The sequence below is a fragment of the Lolium rigidum genome, chromosome 1 (genome assembly GCF_022539505.1).
Source record: "Lolium rigidum isolate FL_2022 chromosome 1, APGP_CSIRO_Lrig_0.1, whole genome shotgun sequence".
In the NCBI taxonomy this organism is placed as follows: Eukaryota; Viridiplantae; Streptophyta; class Magnoliopsida; order Poales; family Poaceae; genus Lolium; species Lolium rigidum.
Genome location: NC_061508.1, coordinates 140,400,541 through 140,406,607, shown reverse-complemented (window position 1 = coordinate 140,406,607; position 6,067 = coordinate 140,400,541). Strand labels below are relative to the sequence as shown.

Genomic DNA, 6,067 nt, shown 5'->3' with positions numbered 1-6,067 from the left:
CATTTGATCATGAAAATCGCCCTTACTTCCAGACAAGACGAACATGCATAGCAACTCACATGATATTCAACAAAGGTGTAATAGTTGATGGCGTCCCCAGAAACATGGTTACCGCTCAACAAGCAACTTATAAGAAATAAGATACATAGCTACATATTCTTCACCACAATAGTTTTTAAGGCTATTTTCCCATGAGCTATATATTGTAAAGACAAAGGATAGAATTTTTAAAGGTAGCAATCAAGTAATGTACTTTGGAATGGCAGAGAAATACCATGTAGTAGGTAGGTATGGTGGACACAAATGGCATAGTTTTTGGCTCAAGGATTTGGATGCACGAGAAGAATTCCTCTCAATACAAGGCTAGGCTAGCAAGGTTGTTTGAAGCAAACTCAAGTATAAAAAAGTGCAGCAAAATCACATATGAACATATTGCAAGCATTATAAGACTTTACATCGTCTCCTTGTTGTTCAAACACCTTAACCAGAAAATATCTAGACTCTAGAGAAACTAATCATGCAAACCAAATTTTAACAAGCTCTATGTAGTTCTTCATTAATAGGTGCAAAGTACATGATGCAAGAACTTAAACATGATCTATATGAGCACAACAATTTCCAAGTATCGAATTATTCAAGACATTATACCAATTACCACATGCAGCATTTTCTGTTTCGAACCATATAACAATGAACGAAGTAGTTTTCAACCTTCGCCATGAACATTAAGAATAAAGCTAAGAACACATGTGTTCATATGCAACAGCGAAGCGTGTCTCTCTCCCACACAAGCATGAATTTATTCAAACACAAACAAAAAATAAAAGCACACAGACGCTCCAAGTAAAGCACATAAGATGTGACGGAATAAAAATATAGTTTCACTAGAGGTGACCTGATAAGTTGTCGATGAAGAAGGGGATGCCTTGGGCATCCCCAAGCTTAGATGCTTGAGTCTTCTTGAAATATGCAGGGATGAACCACGGGGGTATCCCGAAGCTTAGACTTTTCACTCTTCTTGATCATATTGTATCATCCTCCTCTCATGACCCTTGAAAACTTCCTCCACACCAAACTCAAAACAAACTCATTAGAGGGTTAGTGCATAATCAAAAATTCAAATATTCAGAGGTGACACAATCATTCTTAACACTTCTGGACATTGCACAAAGCTACTGAAAGTTAATGGAACAAAGAAATCCATCAAACATAGCAAAACAGGCAATGCGAAATAAAAGGCAGAATCTGTCAAAACAGAACAGTCCGTAAAGGCGAATTTTTTTGAGGCACCAGACTTGCTCAGATGAAAATGCTCAAATTGAATGAAAGTTGCGTACCTATCTGAGGATCACGCACGTAAATTTGCAGATTTTTCTGAGTTACCTACAGAGAGGCATATTGAAATTCGTGACAGCAAGAAATCTGTTCCTGCGCAGCAATCCAAATCTAGTATTGACTTTACTATCAAAGACTTTACTTGGCACAACAATGCAATAAAATAAAGATAAGGAGAGGTTGCTACAGTAGTAACAACTTCCAAGACACAATAAAACAGTAGCAAAATAAAGACATGGGTTATCTCCCAAGAAGTGCTTTCTTTATTACAAGTTTTATGGTGATTGGCATTTTTAATGACCCTCCATCCACCTCGATCTAACGGTGCTAAATAGACGGAACCAAAGTGATGGAACCAAAAATATGGGACCGGAACCAAAATTTGTGGGACGGGAACCTTAAATATATTTTGCGAATATTATAAAAGACGAACATCCTTTTAAGTGGCCAAGACAACAGATGAAACTACACTAATCTTAAAGCAACAAATAATTGAGCATTTGTGCACAGATCTTAAACCCACCATCAATCTCTCATGAACGAAATATATGTAGATATCACTGTCGCTCTCATCCTCTTAATCTCTCAAATCATTCTCTCCCGGCGATCCCCGCAACGGAGGGAAGTGGTAGAGGCGGCTGTGCTCTTTATCAACCTGGATCAACACGGCCGGGCCGGCAAGGGGAGGAGTGGCGGCGTTCTTTATCAACTTGGATCAACATGGCCGGGCCGGCGAGGGGAGGAGCGGCGGCGGCGTTGGTCGTGGCCGGCGAGGAGAGGAGCGGCGGCGGCGTTGGGTGGCTGTCGCCCGTCGGAGCTAGGCGAGAAAGGAGCAGGCGGCGGCGGCTCAACTTCACATCCCGGTAAGGTTGTCCTCCTCCTGTAGATGCATTTGTTCTTGATGTCACTGGGGAAATTGAAATATGTTTCTCGCTATGGTCCTTGCCAGGTACCTGACTATAGAATATGAACATACCATAGTCAATGCATACCCATTATTATTTTTGGTCTAAGATTTTCGTTTTGTTCTAGTTTCCAACACTAGGATTTAATGTTGAGCGTATCTGGGAGATACAAGCTCATGAAACTGTAGAGTTATGGACAATAAATTGTTCTCACGTTTCAGGCGAAGGCACTGCGTCCTTTGGTTGGATTTGGATGTAAGATTCACTTCATACTTTGTCTTGAACTTCAATTACTTGTGCCATTTTCTTGTTTGGCAGTGGTGGCCATTTGTTTGATTACTCAAGTGCGGTTGTGGCATTTCCATTGTTAGGATAAATGGAATTCTGGTGCCAGGATAAATGGACTGGTTGGTTTCCTCTAAGATGGATATTTTGCAGCCACAAGCCAGAGAAAAAGGTGGTAAATGTTGGCACAAAATGAAGGTCATGTGATTGCTAAGGTGATTCTGTTTTCCTTTTAAATTAAGTTATCTAGGAGTTTTTTTTTTGTTGTGTTGTCTCCAAATTTTGCATTTGGGGATCACAGTTTTGCATGTCACAATGTTTAATCCTCCTCAGTTGATCTACCGACCTGACACAGAAGTAATTCTTGGGGTTCATTATTTGTTTCTTTAATGTATTGGATTTGTAAGTAGCAAGATGAACAATGCTCCTGACTGGGTAATATAAAACAAGATACCAGTGGAAGGCAGCTAATCGACCTTTGAGGGGGAGCTTTTCTTGTTTAGCACATTGTTTCCGAGGTGGTAGTGGTGATTTGTTGGCGAAGAAGAGTGCGTCATCGTCACGAAACACCTGCTGGGTGAATGGCGCTTGCCGGCGGCGTGAATTGGGGTGACAGGCACACCACAGTCGAGTAGTGTTTTTACCTGCATCATTTTTCTGTTGATCTTAATACTATCTATGCTTTTTTGCCAGGTCCGTCCGAACCACACGAAGATTCGTGGAGTGTTGTTGCCCCTTCAGGCGACCTGATGTTGGGCCGAGAGCCTTGGACGAAGATAGGTCATTGCCATGAACGAGTCAACATGTGTCTTTGCTAGAGTGGACGGATAGTGTTCTTAGTGACATCTACTTCACTTTTTTACTTATCAAAAGGATTGAACGATTAAAAGCCTTTTTTCTATGTTGATAAATTTATTCTCTTATAAATTTTCGTGTTTATTCGGTACATTTGTAACAAACCATGGTGTTCAAAATATTTGTACCTCGTGATGTGTCTGCAGAAGATGCGAGTTGATATGCACATTCTTATGCCTTTTATCTATGGGTGGGGACTTTCCGCAGTATTTATCCAACACAAAATGATTGTGCAAGAATGCCACCATTGCTAAGACACCAATAGACATAATAAGAAATGCTGTCTTCTTCAATCAAGGATAGGAGCTTGGAAACACTGGGTACGAATCTGGTGGAGGCATGGCAGGGCTCTCACCGTTGAAGTATATGCGTCTTGGTAATGCCCAGCCCTTCACTTGCCCTTCCCGAAAGTGAAGGTCGACAGGTCCTTCAGGAACAGAAGCTCGGATTGCACATTGACCTCTGGACAAGCTTTTCATTGCAGTACTTCACACCCACAACATTTAAATAGAAGTAGAATATCATAATTCATATAAATCTACATTCAAAACACAAGACATGGATTGTGATGTTAAGTGATAACAAAGTTTCAATATAGCAGCTTTACCATCGACAAAAGAAAATTTCCAAAGTATCAATTCATCAACACCAAAAGTTTACCAGCTTTACATGATGCCTCCAAAATCTGACAGCTATATCCACTCACTATTTGAACAATGCAAAATTACAACGAGGATACAGATTTCAGACTTGTGTGCACCAACACTGGCGAACAAAGAAGTTCCCCAGTTCAGCTCCTTGCTACGACATCCATGATAGTCTCCCTGGCCTCTTATGTTAGTAGCTGCCCAGACAGAATAATGGCGGCTAAAGTGCTTAGCGCTTAATCCACTTTTGTAACACTGAACATGCACTATATTATCACGTGATGGCAATTAGGTTACGAAGCCATCCATGACAACATGGATAAAAGGAGAAGACTGCGGACTTCACAATGGAAAAAAAAAAGAAGCTCTTTCAACTTGTGGGCAAGGCTAACTCCAATCTTGCAGATGTTATCATCAGACATGGCCTTTTTGACAGGTATGCCATCTATACTCGAAGTGTCACACTTCCTCCTTCTCGGGTCCTGCATCAAGGTTCAAAGAACCTGAAAATACACTCTGGGACTATGAGTCTCAGGATTAACGAAGACAATTAAGAAAAAAAGGACTTTAAAGTCAATTGCTGAACTGCTCAAAGTCATATAGTATACACTTACTATAACGAAACCTCACGGACAATCTTGCAAACTGGAGCAGCTAGAACTTGTAATGTCCACAAAATAGTGGGCATGTACTATGCATCCGAGCCTTGTTTCCAACAACTATGCACATGATATCCACGTTTAATAAGCCAGGCTAGCTAGCAATCAGTTTCCATGCAAAGAACCAGAACTAGTACTGTCAGGCTAGACCGCAAACTCTAGGGACCAGTGCTAATTGATCGTTACTGATTGGGTAGATAACTTGGTGTGTATGATCATTAAGAAATACCGATTGCCCTTCTAAATTTAGCCGTCAGTATCGACTACTTTACTTTGTGATGATGACATGATGTGAAGAGTGTACTGATATTTCAGTTATCAGTAAAAACTGGGAAAATTCAGCACTTGTAAGTTGTGATCCAGCAGGATCTGGTTCAGAACTGGTTTGCATTACCATGCAATTATCATGGTACACACGCAGGGACATGTTTGGTAGATAATGGATAGTAAACAAGAATATGTAAATGCCAATACTATGAATGTTGGCACAGAAGAAAATAAAGAGACAACGTGCTCAAACTCCTCTATGCAGAAGCTCTACAGAAAAACTGATGTAGCTAATGTGGTATATGTATCTCTTTCAGCACTACAAATTTGAGAGTATTGTTGATGGTCAGAGCAAAGGAAAACCAGGCTATAATTCAAAGCGTGAATCGAATCAAATTTCAAATAGACGAACAAAATTAGGTAAAACCTTGCGGCAGTGGCGTCCGATCCCGCAGGCGAGGATCGCGGTGGCCGCTGACTACGACCCCGTTGTTGAGGCTGGGGGCCCGATCCCGCCGTTGAGGACAGCGGCGGCAATCCACCGGACTTGGACGCGGAGGACTGATGTCCAATCCCGCAGTTGAAGAGCCGGACGTGTTCGATTTGGCTGTGGCGTGTGGATCGGAGGCCAGCGGTGGCTGGCCGGATGACGGCGGCGTCGCTCGGACGGGGCGGCGGAGCCAGGGCACAGGGGCGTCGTTAGTCGGAGGATCCTGGGTCGGAGATCTATGGAGTGAGCTCGTCGGAGACCTGGGAGGTCGTCGGAGAGGAGTTTTGGGAGAAGATTTGCACCATACATTTTTCTTTTTTATCTAGACTGGCGCACGAGTATTCTTTTTGATTGGTTGGAACTGGCACGAGACTTCTTTTCTTCCAAAACTGATGATCATAGTTTTGACCATGCCAAATACATCGAAAGGATAATAGTTAAATAGTAGTTATCACTTGATTTAATCGACGATCACAAAAAATCAGATTAGACGGAACCCAAATTAGATTAGACGGAACTAAAGTTCCGTGTCAATCACTGTAAAAGAGCTCTTTCTTTATAGCCATTAAGATGGGCTCAGCAATTTTAATGATGCACTTGCAAGAAATAAGAGTTGAAGCAAAA

The 6,067-nt window shown here is 41.7% G+C and overlaps 1 long non-coding RNA gene across 1 annotated transcript; it reads right to left on the bottom strand.

The window, feature by feature from the left end:
* Window positions 1-3,951: 3,951 nt before the first annotated feature.
* LOC124682474 lies at window positions 3,952-5,763 on the bottom strand. Its single transcript, XR_006996298.1, has 2 exons — window positions 5,381-5,763; window positions 3,952-4,530 (listed from the first exon to the last, which is right to left on the bottom strand). It is a non-coding gene; the product is annotated as an uncharacterized LOC124682474 (long non-coding RNA).
* Window positions 5,764-6,067: the final 304 nt, after the last annotated feature.